This window comes from Pinus tabuliformis, chromosome Q, assembly GCF_031772625.1.
Source record: "Pinus tabuliformis cultivar Carrire ecotype Pingquan chromosome Q, CPIR1, whole genome shotgun sequence".
In the NCBI taxonomy this organism is placed as follows: domain Eukaryota; kingdom Viridiplantae; phylum Streptophyta; class Pinopsida; order Pinales; family Pinaceae; genus Pinus; species Pinus tabuliformis.
In genome coordinates, this window is record NC_142296.1 from 1,224,829,770 (window position 1) to 1,224,848,005 (window position 18,236).

General features: G+C 32.8%; 1 pseudogene; it reads right to left on the reverse strand.

Moving 5' to 3' along the window:
• Nucleotides 1–2,747: 2,747 nt before the first annotated feature.
• On the reverse strand, nt 2,748–3,626 carry LOC149224201 (glutamate receptor 3.3 pseudogene; annotated as a pseudogene).
• Nucleotides 3,627–18,236: the final 14,610 nt, after the last annotated feature.

Sequence of the window (18,236 nt, forward strand, 5' to 3'; positions counted from 1 at the left end):
TATCCCTCTCTCTGATTTTTGTCTTCATTTAAATGTACAAGGGATAATTACAACTAAATTGAATAGAATGATTTTCCATTATGATTTTGGATTGATTTAATTGACTTAATCAGCAAGATAAAATTTGGAAGATCTCTCCATCATTAATGAGTTGGAGCAATTCAAATCTAATTTTGCAATATAGGAAAATTAGTAAAAGACCGCAACAAGAAATCTGGGAAAATTTCCTTTAGATAACCTTGTGTTTATCTCAACCTAGATTGAATTTTAGAAAACTTCCGGGTAAAAAACTAACTTGGTATATTCTTCATAGAACCCATGCCTCTTATTTTAAATATTCATCTTTATTTTTTGGAAAAATTCAACACAAAACTCTCACTTTCTATCCCAACAAATTTTTGATTTGGAATATTTTACTATGAGCTGAAGATCAAATTTGCAATCTCAAAGAGATCTTAGAGGCTAAAATCATGAGTGATTTTATAAAAAATTCACTAATAAACTATCATTGCAAAAATGATCCATAATAATCTTTAATTTATTAAAAATAAAGGAGAACAAGTATTACTTATCCACAATAACATAAATAATTATTAAATGGAACTATGTGATAAATTTTTATAAATGGCATGATAAAAGAATTATAGAAATGGATGAAATAGATGTTTAGAAGTGATAATAATAATGAAACATTAGTGGCCCAACACTCCGATAGCAAGTTGGTATACATAATATCATTATTGACCTCGTAGCACTTAACACTTAAAATAAAACATTTATACTTAACCTTTCTACATTCTCAATACTCTTATTACATCTATCGTCTATTATATCATGGTATTTCATTCTCTTTAAATTTGAACATGTATGTATCTACTAGTAATGTACTTTCTATTTTTTTTGGTATAATTGCTCATTTGCATGGGTATTACTAACACATCCTTTATTGCCTAACCTCATCCCATTTCTTTAAATTTATTTAATTGAGTATTGTGTTTATTTCTGTCTTTCTCCAGTTTACTATTCATATTGAATCTCACCTTACTAAAGGTGATATTTTTATATATATACACTTGAACGCTTAATATAGTTTTATTTTTAAACAATGAGACTTTAATACAACTCTCACATCCTATTTGTACCTCTATCAGGTATCATATTAATGATATCTCTCTTCCTCAACTTATTCATGTGTTGTTTTACTGCTTCTTAATCTCTTATTCATTTCTACAACTATGTTGTTGAATGCGACAATTCGTATTCTATTTATACCTAAGTCTTGTCTATTTGGTGCCCATTCCTCTCTTCGAGATGTGAGTTAACCCATGGGCCTCAATATTAAACCTACAATTCTGATGCCATATGTAACCTATCTCTCCTACATATCTCTCTTATATAGTAATTTATTTTTTCTTAAATACCCGCTAAATATTAGTTATAATTATTAGGCATCTTGAAAATTGCATCACCAAATTTTAATTACTCATGTGAAATTAACATATTAGTAAGACTATATTATTCGTAATTAGTTCTTATTCGACTTTGCGTTTGGACATATTTGATTTATGGGTCCTCATATCTATAATCCACTGTCGGGGCCACACTGATAAGCCTTGAAAAAAGTAGACATAGTGATAACTTACACCATTAACTTTTCATACAAGTACAAGTGAGTTTAATGAGATTTTAAACGTATATATGCACGTCGTGCTCTTGAATTTTCAACCACTTTACCTATTATTATAATGGAATATTAGTCATATTTATATATAACCCTTGTCATATTTGGTTACTTGGCTCTATAAAATATTTCTCACTTAATGAAATTGTGATGTTACCCATGGATATAAAGACCAAAGTTATAATTTCTTAACTCATTGTAGATTGTGGTTCTCCAAATTTGTTATAGTTTATTTTATGTTATAATTTCTTAACTCATTGTAGATTGTGGTTCTCCAAATTTGTTATAGTTTATTTTATGTTTTTATAACCATTATAGGACTTTTGGTTTTCTAACGTCATGGTTTCTAATTCCAAGATACGCCTTAATACTTCAAGGGAATATGACTATGTATGTATGTTGATAAAAACAGCTAAAACACATAATTACAGAAACTCAAATCATATATTATGCACAAATGGTGTATGTGCAAACACACTCACACACCCGGATTACATTCAGATCACTCTATTAAATAGAGTTTTTGAGATCCAATTTATTCCTAATTTAGAGAGAGTGGTTGAGAGAATTTCTCAACCATCACAAACCAATTTCTCAAATATGGAATGTAAGCATTAATTCCAACATCCCCCCTTAATGATTACATTACATGAAAATAACAAAATAATCAAGCTTATCAGTAGATGCTCCATCAAGTTGCCTCATAACCCTCGGAAAGGTGTAGTTGGCAAGTTGGATTCCCGAGTTCCCTTCCTCAACTCCCGAATCAAGGACCTCCTGAAGTCAATTACTGGACAGCATCCCCAATCTGTCGCATAACCTCATTAGGAAACCACTTCCACGTCTACCACTAATGAGGGATCCTTCCCTAGATCCACAACTACCATACTATCTGGACAACCATCCATATTGAGCCTTACTACTACTTGATCCATGCAAATACTCATCCAAGCATACTACTGCAGGTTGATTCTAAAAAAATAATTGCATCCCAACAAAATGTTTCTGAAGATATCAATGTTGGCCCTACTGCCTACAAGGATAACGCCGATCAAATCCCGCTGGACTACGTTCTCTTCCAGCCGAACGCGAGAAGCATGGAAAAGAATATAACCAGAGCTACCACTGACACAGATCCGGTGATCAAGTACAGACCCCAGAAACTCTCCATGCTTAACCTATTGGAATCCACTTTTGCTCCAGAATCTGTGCAGGCGGTGCTATTTAACCACTTGGCCTGAATCTGTTGCATTTCTTTGTCCTCCGAGAGTGACAGAACGGCCCTGGAAATATCGGGCAGTAGGGGTGAACCCTTTGGAAATACAAAGCCGAAGCCACCGGTCCTGTAGATTGGTCCAACAATTGTGTAGTTGCATTGTGACGCTAGAAAAATACGGATATAAGGAATCTCGTCGAAAATCGCAGCAACGCCTCCATTCTTTGGCCCTTTTGAGAGAGCCAATCCGGCTTCCTCTGGTGTTGAATATGTCTTAAGATTTTTTATGCCAAGCTCCAGCTGGAGGTATTGAGCTACAAAAGAACCAGTCTGATACCCTACTGCGTCTCCACTGGCCTTGAGAGATTCAACATCTTTAACCGTAGGGTTCAATTTTTGCACAGTGAGAATAGACGTCAAACTGGCCGTATAGCTGGATGTTAAAATCAGAACTACAAATAGCCAGATTACAAGCACCAATCGAGACAAACTGCTAACTAACTTCTCCCTGTGTGAGAAAACCAGTGTCGAGAAAGAAAACCAGAGTAGAGTCACCACTTGTTGCCTGGGTCTTCCTCTGAACTCGGGATTTACCCTATGCTCGAATAGCCATATTACAAATCCTGTGAATATGAAAAATGCCGCTGTTGTACACCACATTCCCGGAGTAAAAGGCAGCATGAATGCCCAAGCGTTATTTGCTTCGTCTGCCTTGATAGGAACCACCATTACTACACAATACACAGGCCTCTGATCCTGTGCTCTGATACCATGATAAAAACAGCTAAAACACACAATTACAGAAACTCAAATCATATATTATGCACAAATGGTGTATGTGCAAACACACTCACACACCCGGACTACATTCAGATCACTCTATTAAATAGAGTTTTTGAGATCCAACTTATTCCTAATTTAGAGAGAGTGGTTGAGAGAATTTCTCAACCATCACAAACCAATTTCTCAAATATGGAATGTAAGCATTAATTCCAACATATGTTCACTCCTTTACAAACATTGGATAGCGTTCCTTGATGGTTACATAAATTGTGGAGCACGTCTATCCTCTCATTACTTGTAATCATACCTGATATTGTTGATTCAATAAACATATTGAATAGGTGTGTCCTCTATTTATTTAATTGACATATAAAATATCGGTGGACCTCAAACAGTCCAACCAACATTGTTTGGTGCTACCACACAAGGTGCATACATGTGAACGTACATGGCCTCATTAATTTCTTGGCACTAGATCCAATTAACGGTGGACCACTTGTGTCACGAATCATAAGGCTGATAAAAATTAAGGTTAAACTTAATTGAATAACCCTGGTCCTTTTTCATTCCCCCAGTTTTCATTTGGTTACTTGCGCCATCTATGCACCGTTACTCCAGCTTCCAAGTATCCTCTCTTTGAGCACATTCTAAGCAACTTATTCTTTGGTTACACATGTAGCTTATTTCATAATACACAGGTTACTCCTAGGGAATATGGGAAAATAAGATGGCATAGCTAATTTTTTTTTCCTTAATTTTGTTTTGCGTTGGAAGTAATGCTTCCATCTCTTTCAAGTTTTCTAGAGTTGTATTGTGTGAGTTTTTACGTCAATAGGTATATTAGCTATTTTTAGTAGTCTAGATCCAAGATTCTCGAATCTAGAAATATCATGTATTCTTATACATGTAATGTCCGTGAGATCAATAAAATATACTATGTTTGGTATTGTGTTTAATGGATCTCTCTCCTTTCTCTCTATTTCCTATTATGGTATCAAAGCTAGATTTGGCTTGATTCCCTCATGGGAAAGCTAGGAAGATGAGAGATCCTTGAATATTATTTCTTTGTGAATAAAATAGAATAAGAGATTGTGTTGTGTGAGTAAATTATATTATTGTTCATTTATATATATTTTGACCATATGTATGAGCGAGATTGGTAGTGTGGTAGTGCTGGGTTTTATAGATCTGTATGTTGAATGCTTATTGAAGTAATGAGCTAATCCATTGTGATTTTTCAAAGAAAAATATTTTGTTAAAGATTCCATATGCTGCTGCAAACAATTCGATATCTAAAGGGATTTGTTGTTGTGCTGCTTCTCCTGCAATGTGATTATGTTCACAACAAATGGGTGGCTCTGCTCATTCGATGCCAAACCGTGATGTTAGGTCAGATGTGTGAAACGCTGAAGATGAGACATGACGGCATAACATTGAATCCTGCGGAACCCAAATTTGTGATGGAACTATGGGCAAGTGCATTCATAAGGGTGAATGAGGAGTTGATGATGAATTTGGCTCAAGTATCACTTCTCCCACGCTATAAATTCTTCAAAGTGTAAATCGGAACAACGGTGATAGCAAATATTGAAATCCTTCTTCAATGAGCAGTGAATGACACGTGGAGAAGATCTGGCTTATCAATAATGGACAATTCATTTAGATGGAATCCAATCTGTAAGCGAAGACTAATTTGTGCATGGTTTAAGGAGACACAAATGATTAAAGATTAAGATTTTTGAAGGTAAATTTTTTTGTGGTGAAATTTTTTTTATGGTGCGTGAAACAAAGTTGTGATGATTAGTTGGTATGTATTAAGAAAAAAAGTTGTTGGTAAAAATAAAATTATGAAGATCCACAAAGAACAGGCCAAGTATTCAACAGATTAATGTGACCCAACTTCGGGAGCATTAATCACTGGTAGTTCTTAATAAGGTCAAGGTGGTGTGACACGTCTTGCTCCGGGAGCATCAGTACACGTTATATTATAAGGTCAAGTTGTAGAATCGCCTTCTGAAGACATTATGTATCAATAATGCTATCCTATATAACTGATGAAGGCTACAGAGGGTCGTGGATTCACAGATGGTGGTAGTTTCATAGGATGGTTCAGTGTCAAGATTGACCCGTTGCGCTCCGGGAGGTTGAGAAGAGTCAATTCTGCGAAGTTCATCAATGATGGTGAGAACATGTTATGTTTTAAATGGAGGTCAAGTGACAACTCGAAGATGTGGTGGTGAAAGCGTGTTGTTTGCAAGATTCCAGAGTGGATGTGGGTGCTCATGATGACCATATCACACAAATTTGAAAAAGATTTATTTATTGTTATAATATGGGTTTTTTATATTTTCTACATGTAAGCATTAAGGGAGGGTGTTGGAAGTAATGCTTCCATGTCTTCCAAGTTGCCCTGAGTTGTATTGTGTCACTTCCTAGATTAATAGGTGTACTAGTTATTTTTAGTAATGTAGATCAACCATTCTCGAATCTAGAAATATCATGTATTCCTATATATATAATGTTGGTGGGATCAATAAAATATACAGTGTTTGGTGTTGTGTTTAATGGATCTCTGCTTTCTCTCTATTTCTTGTTATTTCGTTTCTTCCTCTATATGGTGTATGGCATATAATGGTGTTATGTGGTTACAAGTTGTTGGATCTCATTGATCGTTCATCGTGGAGATGGATAAGCGAATGGTAAATTAGAGGTTGTAAGGATTACTCATAAACCTTGCTTGTTGATTTCCATAGGCAGAGATTCTAATTATTACATGGCTTGCCGAAACTACCAGTAAAAATGACTCTTTGTTATTCCTTACTATATCAGTACTCTATAGTACCTAGGATAATTTTTTTTTTTTAATTCTATCTTATTTACCTTCATTTGTTTTATTTTCCTTTGAAGTTCCTCATAATGACGAGTCTTATGTATTGTGTCCTACATTTTCTGTCCATTTTCAACTCAAAAAGGTTAAGGTTGAATCCTAACTATTTAAGTCACGACTCTGATGCCATGACTACAATATCTGCTCCAAGGATTACCGTGTGTGTTGGGGATACTTCTTATTATGACTATTTCCACACCCTAACCTGGTTGTAGGAATTGGGCATATTATGCAACATTATCCTTTAATTTATTTACTAGTGTTCATATTTTCTTTTTCTAATATAGTTATTTCCTATTCTTAGATGCGGAGCTGTAGGACATGGTACCTCTTCAACACGTAATCTTTTACACACTATTAGTCTGGAAATTATTTAGTAGTTCTATTTGTATCAACTCTTGTTCATCAACTCACAAGTATAAAAGAAAATTATTTTAATGAGAGTGAACGGTTTAATTACTACAAGGGATTCTCCATTTTCCAGAGGTTTAATGCCTTTAACTCTGGTATTTACAGGTCGACCTATCATTTTTATCATCAACTCTATGAAATTTGTGGCACGTGGCCTTACCTTGAAACTATATATTGTCATTTAATTTTATGTTATATTAACTGGAGTTTTCTAAGTCGATCCTTGCTAGGATTCAAAGGTGTCGTTTAATTGGTTACGTCTCAATTTTGGCATGAATTGTAACCCATTGGGTGTACTTCTTTACTCCTAGATTTAATATACAATAGATATGAAAATCCCAAATCTAGGTTTCTCCTCTTGTATATTTTATGTGCATCATTTATAATACTTGTTTTTAGTATGATTTATCTCTTGGAGAGAAATTATTAATTTGTTTAGTTCCTACTATTTTTATATATGCACAAATGTGTATGATTTAATATTTATATTTTCTTTTTGGTATTTTCTTTTTATTTTTAAAACTACTTGTTTTTGCGCAATTGAGGGTTTTAATTCTTCAGATTCACGTCATGTATAATAGTCGAATCTCAAATCAATTAAATTTTTGAAATCCTATGTTATATATTTCTTTGACTGAGTCGTCAACTTCTGGTTGGGCAAGGAAATTCTTCTTCTCTTCTTTGTTAGCACATGAGAATTTGCGACCATTTTCGTTGGAAATAGTCCATCAACTATAACCCCCACATACTTAGTTCAACCGACCATGTGAATTTTTAGTTCAATATGTTGTACTGAATTTATGTATTCCTTTAATGGATATCTAATACTACTTTTCTAATAGGACAAAGGTTTCACTTGTTTTCCAACCATCACCTTTTTTTTCATGAGATAAAATGTTTTTTTACCTGATTAACATCAATATGGTTCAACAAACGTGAATGAAACTTAATAAAATTTTGGTATTATATAGGTAATTCCTTATAATACAATTTCGTGTATCTCATACTAGATTTAACATGTGTTTATAACAACTATCTGTGTAGAGACACACAACAATGAATGCGAAGAAAATCTATCATTGTTAACCTTAATAATCTCCTACCTAATCTTTAATTCTACACCCCTCATTACTTAGACAATATATTCTTTCATATGTAGATATATTATAACTTGCGTTATAGTAAATAGATCAATATGTAACAGGAAATGAAATCGTCACACAGAGTTAGTCAGTTAATCTGAATCTAGTTACACATTGGTTTGTATCCTTCTTCCTTTGTAGCCATGGGAAATTTTACTATCTAAGACAATAACAAAGTTAACGCATTAACACCATATGCATAAAAAAATATCTTATGAATTCAATAAGTAATGCTAAATTTCAGACAATAAATACTACAAGCATATTGTTGAAATCAATGAGTAATGCTAATGATTTAGAATCAATGAATAAGAATAATATTGCTAGGAAACTACTCAGAACTAGAGCACGTGCAACCTAATGATGAAATGCCTAAGTCCTCTCAGCTGAGTCTTCCTTTCCCTATGGACCAAACCCCCCACTTGATTCAAGATTTTGTTTTTTGTGTTTTTCTTTCCTTTAAAGCTTTTTTTTCCAAGGCAACTTTAATCCACCTACTTAGTATCTTTCTCCAACTAATTGATTTCACATAATATATTTCTCCCATCATGTTAAATCAATCTACTTTCCCTATTGCCTCCTAGGGATTTTAAGGAGATTTTAGGGAAGGTCCACAATGTGACTTTGACCACCAACAACTTTTCTGAAGCTAGCAAGAAAATCATCTAACTTTAGTGTTCTTTCTGAATATTTCCTAGCATTTTATTTATTAACTCAAATAATAATAAAATAATTACATCATCACATAGTGTCATTATGATTTCCATTCCCATTAAATCCAATAATAGGCCAGTGCCTAAAAAAATATTATATGTGTAAAAATCAGAGCCATAGGGGTGTTACATTTTTAATTTTCAATACTTTTGACATAATACTTTTAATAAAAAAAAGCCTTAAATTTTAGCTTATAAGATAATAATCAACTTAAATTTATTTTAATAATAAAAATATATATAATTAAGGAAATATTTTAAAAAAAATTAAGGTTAAATTATTAAAATTCAAAATTTAATCACAACTCTATAAAAGATTTAAACATATTTTTCTTTTTTTTTGTAAGTTGTTTTTATATTATAATAGAAGAGATTTACATCATATTAACAATATTGCAATCTTTGACCTACCACATTTGAAACCTCAAGAACTTGCAAAATTACAGGAGATTCCATGAAAAGTAGAGACAAAAACCAATTGTTTCCCCACACAGGGAAAATGGACAATAATAAACAAAAATAGTAACACTTTTGAATTACAAAAAAATTCAAAATTTAATCACAACTCTCTAAAAGATTTAAACATTTTTTTTTTTTTTTTTTTGTAAGTTGTTTTATATTGTAATAGAAGAGATTTACATCATATTAACAATATTGTAATCTTTGACCTACCACATTTGAAACCTCAAGAACTTGCAAAATTATAGGAGATTCCATGAAAGGTAGAGACAAAAACCAATTGTTTCCCCACACAGGGAAATGGACAATAATAAACAAAAATAGTAACACTTTTGAACTACAAATTATGTGCTAAAAAGAAAACTAAACTGAATATGGAAATAAAATAAAACATTTCTATATCCTTAAAGATTGGCTAAAAAAACAAAACCTAAGAGAGAATTGCATTTCCCTATAGCATCATGATGATAGAGATGTTCATATTTTAATGGGGAATGGAGAAGGAAGACGAACAAAAGTTGGAACATCTCCCTTCTTAAGGTGATAAAATTACCTATTGATCAAGAAATTTACACATTATATATAATTTAAAAAAAAAAAACTCTATATACTCAATTATCGTGGGCCAACAATAATTTTTAACTCATATTCCTTACTATTGTGATGACATTATATCATAACCTATTCACATATTATGGAAATTTATGTTTACTAAATCCGAATTCATACATTTTTTTCTAGTTGATCCTTTATATATATATATATATATAAACTTTTCCTTATCTTTCCATGGTTAAGCATTAATCTATTCATAACATTGATTACCATTGTACCTGTGGTTATACAATATTTAAGTTTCTTATATGTTTTGGACCACATGGGTTTCTATACACACATATCCAACCCATGTTTTTAAATAGAATCATGTACATACTAAATATGCTTATAACGATATAGACTATAACTAGTCCTTTCGGACACAATACACTATATATGTATTGGTCTCATATCATATTATAATTTCATTTCGCTGCCTTATTCTCTTCTCAACTTGTACACTCACAACATGGTTCTTCCTCGATAATTCTATGTGTTCCCTATATTATGAATTTTTTTTCATCATATTTGAATTACTTTATTATGGAGTATAACAACAACCTAGCAAGCTCACATGTTGATGCAAACCATGCAAAATAAGAATGTGGTATCAACATTAATACCTCCATGGTGGTATCAATAGTTGAAACCTCCAATGGTTGTGATTAAATCATACTTTTGAATAGTGGAGATTATTTGGGTGGGTGTTAGGGTAACCACCAAACCTAGTCTCACAGACGAGACCTCATTATTCATGAAGCTCCTGGTGGAAAGAGCTCTGCATGTTTTTAATTTTTGTTACAAACCCTAAGGGTTTTCGATCAGAAATATGAGAAAGGTTACTCGCGAATAAGGTGATGAGATCTCTCGTTAATTATCATAAGCTCTTAGGTGGCACACTCCAGATGGCACCTCTTTTTGCTAATTTCTCTCATTATAATTCTTCAATTTTTCCTTATTTTGGTTGAAATGTTTTTGCATTAAATTTTCTTAAGCTTTGACATGAATAGGGTAAAGGAAATTATACTCCTTAAGCTAACGTTTGATTGGTAGGAAAGGAAAGATTGTACAACTAAGGGTTTTATCCTTGGCGCCATGTTTCGATACTTTAGTTGGGGCTTTTTAGTCCAGCTATTTACAAATCTATTACGGAAAATCCTTCAAGGTAAACTAGCCCCCTTTAAATCCTACCTTGTCATTGGAAGTTATTCTCTTTAGGGTCTCTTGTTCAAATACTCAGCACGGGTTTTGACAATAAAAATTTTGTTCTTGTGCTTCTTTGTTATTGGCATGGGTTACAAATAGCGAAAACAACCATTCCTCCTCATCATGTATAGGTATATATGAGATCTCTATTCCATTAAGTTTTTATTTTCAAAGCTTCTATGTTACAGATTATTTACTAATATCCTCACAAATTTTTTATGTACGTCCAAAAGTTATCCATGCTATTTAGATTAAAAAGAAAAGTTTGTTTTCCTTACCACAAGGTATTCTAGAATTGGCATTAGGTTCTTATTAAATTTTTTATTTTTTTTCTAGGTCTTTGGAATTATGACACCTTGAATTTGTCATTTGTCTCATGAGGGATATTGAAATCCTAGTCGATATTTAGAGTTGGCCCTTGTTCTAGCCATAATTCAACATTACTCTATACTATAGGAAAAACCCAGAAAAAATATTAGGGCCTCGAGCCTCTTTCTTAGATGTATATTATGAAGAACTCTTACTATATTATTGTATTTTGATACAAGGAAGACTTAATATTTTGAGGTCCCTTGACGACCAAGAATTTGGTGAGCATGTAATTTCTCTGACAATATAAAAAAGTTTGCTCAAAATGTTATAACATAATTGTCGAAACCTTCCCAAATATGGTTAAGATTGTAATTTATTTGTCTATCTACATGGGCTCGGTGCTATCCAGTATTATAAAAAGGCAATTTCTATAATTTCTATATTTTTTATACACCCTATCGTGAAAGGTGATCTCTTTATTTTCTAATTGTAATTAAGAAATCTTATTTTACCTATATTTATGTTTATGACTTATCTACATACAAAATATGAATATACACATTCAATTTATTTGAATAAGGTTTTATATATATATATATATATATATATATATATATATATATATATATATATATATATATATATATAAAATTCTAGTCAAGAGAACTTGTGGATACCTGTAATGGGGATCTACTACTAGTTCTCTATCTTAATCCTCTTTGTTCTGGATTAAAGGAGTTAGACTCAAGAATAAGGTCAGTGTTCTCACAATGTGCCTTCTAACCTGCACATTCTCTGAATATTTCCTTCTCTAATTGATGTGATTATTCAAGAAGCCAACCAAACATTTAATCTCTGAGAATCATCTTCTTATAGTATGTGTAATCATCCCCTTGAGTTTTATTTAAAATTTACAGTGACGCTTAAACCTATAAACCATTTGTCTTCTGGAAAAACATAGTTAGTTTGTATAATAAATTTAATTCAAACATATACTGATATCTTTAATTCCACATGTACACCATTTACTTTTTCTTTCTGTATTTCAAGTAGTTATATTATAATTACTTACTACATCAATAAAGTTAAACCTAAACTTATCTTAATCCTTCGAGGAACAGGCTAAAGGCCTCCACATTCCACCAAAACTTTAACCAAATTTTCTTGTTAGCTCCTCGTGAGCTTTCCTCTAGCTGTCAAGTAAAAAACTATGTAGAATGTTATTCAAAATTTCACCTCTGGAACCCTTAGGAGCGCCCTCCTAATTTTCTTTGGATTCAACTAGTAATTCTCTCTCACTCAGAAACATTCACAAGAGCCAACATTAAATTTAACGCATAGGATTAACACAAGAAATTAGCATGAGATGGTGGTTGGAGCTGATAATCCAACATTACAACTCTTGTTAATATCTCAAATGTCCCACAAAACTGAGCAGCCAACTTTTGGTGCCCTCACTCTTTCAATGAGCTATTTCTAGGTCCTCATTTCAAAAAGGCATCCTCCCTTACTTCAAATTATTTATGTTTCCTTCTAAGATTAGCATAAGTTTTTTTGGCATCCTAAGTTGTCTTGAACTTTTGTGTGATCCATTTTATCACTTCATCCATTTCCTACAACTGATATGGTCCTATCATAATATATCCTCTAGTAGACTCCAATTAAAGGGGACATGAAATTTTATTCCATAAAAGCTTCAAAGGGGATCATGTGGAGTGAGGCCTAAAATCCGTTGTTATCAAAAAAATCCACTAGGTGCCTACCTAGTGGCCTAGTTCATAACATACATGCATAGCATATCTTCTAGAACATGACTAACCATTTCTATTTTCCCCATCATTTTGAAGATGGTATGCAATACTTAGGTTTAATTGTGTCCCCGTGATAGAAAGCAAGGATTTCTAGAATTTCAAAGTGGAATTTGGATCTCTATCTCATATCACTATCTTGGGTATTCCATGATGTTGGAATATTTCTCTCATGAAAACTTTTTCCACTTACCTAGGCTTATAAGTAGACTATATATGGATAAAATGGGCATCTTTAGTTAAATTGTCTACAACTACCATGACAGAGTCATGCTACCTCTTTGTTTTAGGAAATCCATTCATAAAATCCAGTGATATTACCTCCCAACTTCATTATGGTACATGTAGGGTGTTCAACAATCTGGCCAGATGTTGATGCTCTTCCTTCACCATTTTACATTTTTTACACCTTACCAAGTATTCCATAACATCCATCTACATTCTTGGTAAAAAAAATTCCTTTTTAAGTGAAAAGAATCAATTTTAAATATTCGAATGTATTGTATATGGTTTTTGTGATATTCAATCAAGATTACTCTTTTAATTTCATCTTCATTTGGAATATATAGTCTATTTTTATACACCCAGTAGTTTTTTTTCATGGATTTCATTTTCTAGTTATGTTATTTATGTAGTTCCACTTCTCAAATTGTCACAAATCATTCTATAATTCTAGTCATTTAATGTTTTATTTGTCTATAAAATTTTGTATCAACTTTACATGTCATTATTTCATACATTTTTTTGAACTCCAACTCAATGCATCTTCCACCTTGTTCTCCTTACCTTTTTATACATTTTATGTCAAAATCATACTCACTAAGAAACCCCATCCACCTAGCCTATGTGGCATTCATATCAGGTTGGTTGAAAAAATATTTTGACATATGGTAATGTTTGTTCATCTTAAGGGAATGAACAGTTGTTGCTAACTCCAATTCCTAAACCGGATACTTTTTTTCATGTTCTTTTAATTTCTAAGACTTGTATGCCACCACATTTTCCTCTTGCATCAATAATCCATCAAGGCCCTCTAAGAAATCATTGGTACACAAAAAGAAATATTTATCCAAATTTGTTATCTTTAACATGGGTGTTACCATCAATAGATTTTTTATTTTTACTTTTAAATCTTGGCATATTTGCATCCACTCAAACTTCACTCCCTTCTTCTATAAGCAAGTTATGGGATATGATATCCTTGAAAATCCTTGTATAAACCTATGGTAATACCTAATAATTCTCATAAATGACCTTATTTTTACCACATCCTTTAGGATTGGGGAGTCAAGAATGGTTCTCACTTTTTTAAGGTACATGGATATGCCCTCTTTTGATATCACATAAACAAAGTATTGTATCTTATTGTCATAGAATGAAAACTTGCTAAATTTAGCATAACTTGTGGTCACATAGGTTATGCAATGTTATTTAGAAGTTCTTTTTTTTCTTTGCCATTTTCTTGGAATAAATTAATATATCATGAATAGAGATTTGTAGAAAGTGAATTTTTAAGTTGAGAGGGTAGTATTATAAATTTGTAGTGCCCATATATTATTTACAAATTTCTCTTTGTTATGTATTCCTCTTTTATCCTAAACTGGTGATAACCATATCTAAGGTCTATCCTTGAAAATGTCATTTCTCTGTTAACTTGATCGAACAAATTATGAACTCTCAGAAGGGGATACTTCTTTTCAATGGTCAAATTATTGAGGTTATAGTAATCAATACACAACCTAAAATTTCCATCCTCTCTCTTAACAAAAAGGACTAGTGCAAACCATAGTAAAACACTGGGTTTTTATTAAGCAATTCCTATAACTAAAATTTTAATTCCATCAGGTCTCGTACACTCATCCAATAAGGAGCCTTCGATACTGGAGCTTCTCCTAGTACTAAAATGTTGTTGGTTCTACAACACGCTCCAAATATTGTCTTATATTCAAAATTTAGAGCCTACCTTTGACCATGTGAATTATTGTTTCTAGTTATGAAAGTCATTCCATACTTTTTTTCTATGTTTCCAAGTCACTTTGAAAAGAAATTCCAAGTGTCATCTTTTGGTAGGGGAAGTGTCGCACTTTGTGAAATAGGGCTTTAGTGCATCATTAAGAGTCAACTTTGGTATTTTCTGTTGTGCTAATGGGTTATATCTTTCATAAAGATATGAATTAGGTGTATTTCTAAAATACTCTGCATTTTCTTATTGCAGTCGACCTTATTGTCACATGATGTATCTTAAGTGCCGAACTTGAAGGAAACTGTTATTTTGGTATAATTTCCATGGATCCATTTTGATTTTAGGTATTAAGTGTTTCATTTTTGTGCCTTTTATTTTTTATGAGAGTGTGATCATGTTCGAGACATCTTCTGGTCTTATCTTTTACTTCATTGATTCCACACTCAGCCAATTCATAAAGCCTTCGTTCCTTTGCAACTTTCTCGACCAGGTACTCCTCATATTTCTTACAGAATGCACAGTATCAAGCCATAGAAATCCATCCTTTCCTCCCATAATTATGCACTACATAGTCATGACCTCCCAAAATAGTGCATCACGCAATCCTATTGCATAGTATTTGCCTCCTTCTCTTTCCAACTACACAATATTTTCCCAATTAGGCCTCTACGCAATGCACATCCTTACCTAGTAGTTAAGCCCTATTTTAGTTGAACTGTGAAATCACCTATCTCATTTCTTATAGAACCATGCATAAGATAATCATAATGACAAATTCTGTGAGAGTGCATCACTAACTCCCTCATCTGCACAATCATGTCTTCCTGAACCTCAGTTGCAATGCATTATGTGGTCCTAGTAACAATACTATCATCACTGCCTCTTGGAAATGTGGACTTCAAAATCCCTAAGCCTCCTCCTCAATATTGCACATAGTCTTAGTTCAATCAGTGTGTGGCATCGAAAACAAGATAGATGAGGAGATCTATAGACTACTTGTGTCTCGTCATGTGTGAATTCCATTTGTAGGCATTGTTGTCTTGAACATGATTGGATGATGTTGAAGGAGGATGCTAAGGATATCATGAAAGAGTACATTTTTTAAATTGAAGATACAATGTGATCATATAACAAGGAGATGAAGGGAAATTCTATCAAAACGTAGCATTACAGATAAATATCACATGGAAGACTCTACATCAACCAGCCTCTTGGAGGATGAAGATGAAGTACTTGCAAGATTCATCATGAACAAACAAAGATGGCAGCGAGAAAAGAAACCTGGAATAGTCACTTTACAATGAACTTGATGCCATCATTTCCAAGTCATGGTTTGTCTAAGTGTCACCTCAAATGTCATATGTGTCATTGTGTTTTTCCACATCATTGTGAATATGAATATGTAATTTCAAAAAATGAGAAAATGTAAAGTGTGTGGAAGCCCAAAGGTCACTCATATAATGTGAAAATTCATATAGAAGTCTAAAGGTCTCATAAGAGTTTTCACATGGAAGCTCAAGAGTCATAAGGGGAGCTCAAGAGTCACAAGGGAAGTGGAGAGTCACCAAATTTCATATATATGCACCCTCATAGATCAGGCAAAGGAATTTTTCTCCTTGGCTTCTCAAGTTGGCATAAGAGATAAGATTAGTGTTATGCAATCAACTCACAAAAAAAAAGAAAACATAGATCAGTAAATTAAAAATTATCATCTTCTAGAGGGGAACCTCCTCTACATTACATAAATCAACAATTATTGGATGATAAAAATGACAAGGCCTCCTTGGTATATTTAGGATTCTAAGGGGTCACAATATAATCAAAACCCACATAACAATAATAATGTAAGGGCTTAATAATAACAATAGTGGGCTTCTTTGGGGCACAACAATAACAACATGGGGATACATCAGAATAACAACAATAATAGGGGCTACACTAACAAAAACAATAAGGGGGATAAACTAGTATTATAGGGACTTAATATTCTGATCTCCTTCAAAAAAGTTTTGTCCTCAATTCTTGAGTTTTTCAGGATGCTTCTCTATAAAATTCTCATCCTCCCATGTGGAATCTTCAGTGGTTAAGTTCTTCAACTTAATGAGATACTTTGAAATTAATCGATTCCATAGTTGTCAGGTTCTTATTTCTATGGTTTCTTTAGTATCAAATATGATTTTTCCTTCTTCATCAAGTTTTGTAAACACTGTTTGAAATGAGAACCTGTCACTAATAACCTTATTTAAGCATGAAACATGGAAAACTAAGTGTACTTAGGAAGATGCGAGTAGCTTCCAGTTTTATGCCATAGTACTAATATTTTTCAACACCTTGTAAGGACCATAGTACTTGGGTGCTAATTTATTGTCCTTCTTAGCTTACTTGAGGTACATTTGTTTGTATGGTTGCAGCCGTAAAAATATCCATTCACCTACATCAAAACTTATTTCGCTTTGATGTTAATCTTCCTATTGTTTCATTTGATTCTGATCCAATGTGAGATTATCCTTTAATAGTTGGAGAACTTGTTGTGCATGCTCAATGTGATCTTCCACTACTTGAACCTTAGAATTTTCTCTTAAATATGATGTGAGGGATGGTGGATGATATCCATAAAGTGCCATCAATGGGTTCATTTTTGTTGTAGTATGGAATGAAGTGTTATACCACCATTCAGCTAGAGGAAACCACTTTACCCATTTTGTTTGTTTATCACATACAAAGAAAAAAATATATCCTTCCAATGTTTGATCGCTATCTCAGTTTTCTTGTCAAATTGGACAAGCTATGAGCTAATTGATTACCAAGACAAGAAAATAATTTCGTCTAAAAATTTCTAGTGAAAATGGGATCTTTGTCACTTACAATAATATTTGGGTTTCCATGTAACTTTTGAATTGTTTCCATAAATGCATTATCAACTGTACTAGCTTTAAAAGTATCAAATAATGCACAAAATTGTGCATACTTGGAAAGTTTTTCAATCACCACCATGATGACACTCGTTCGTTCAAACTTGGGTAAACATGTTATAAAATACATTCATTGAGAATGGCTA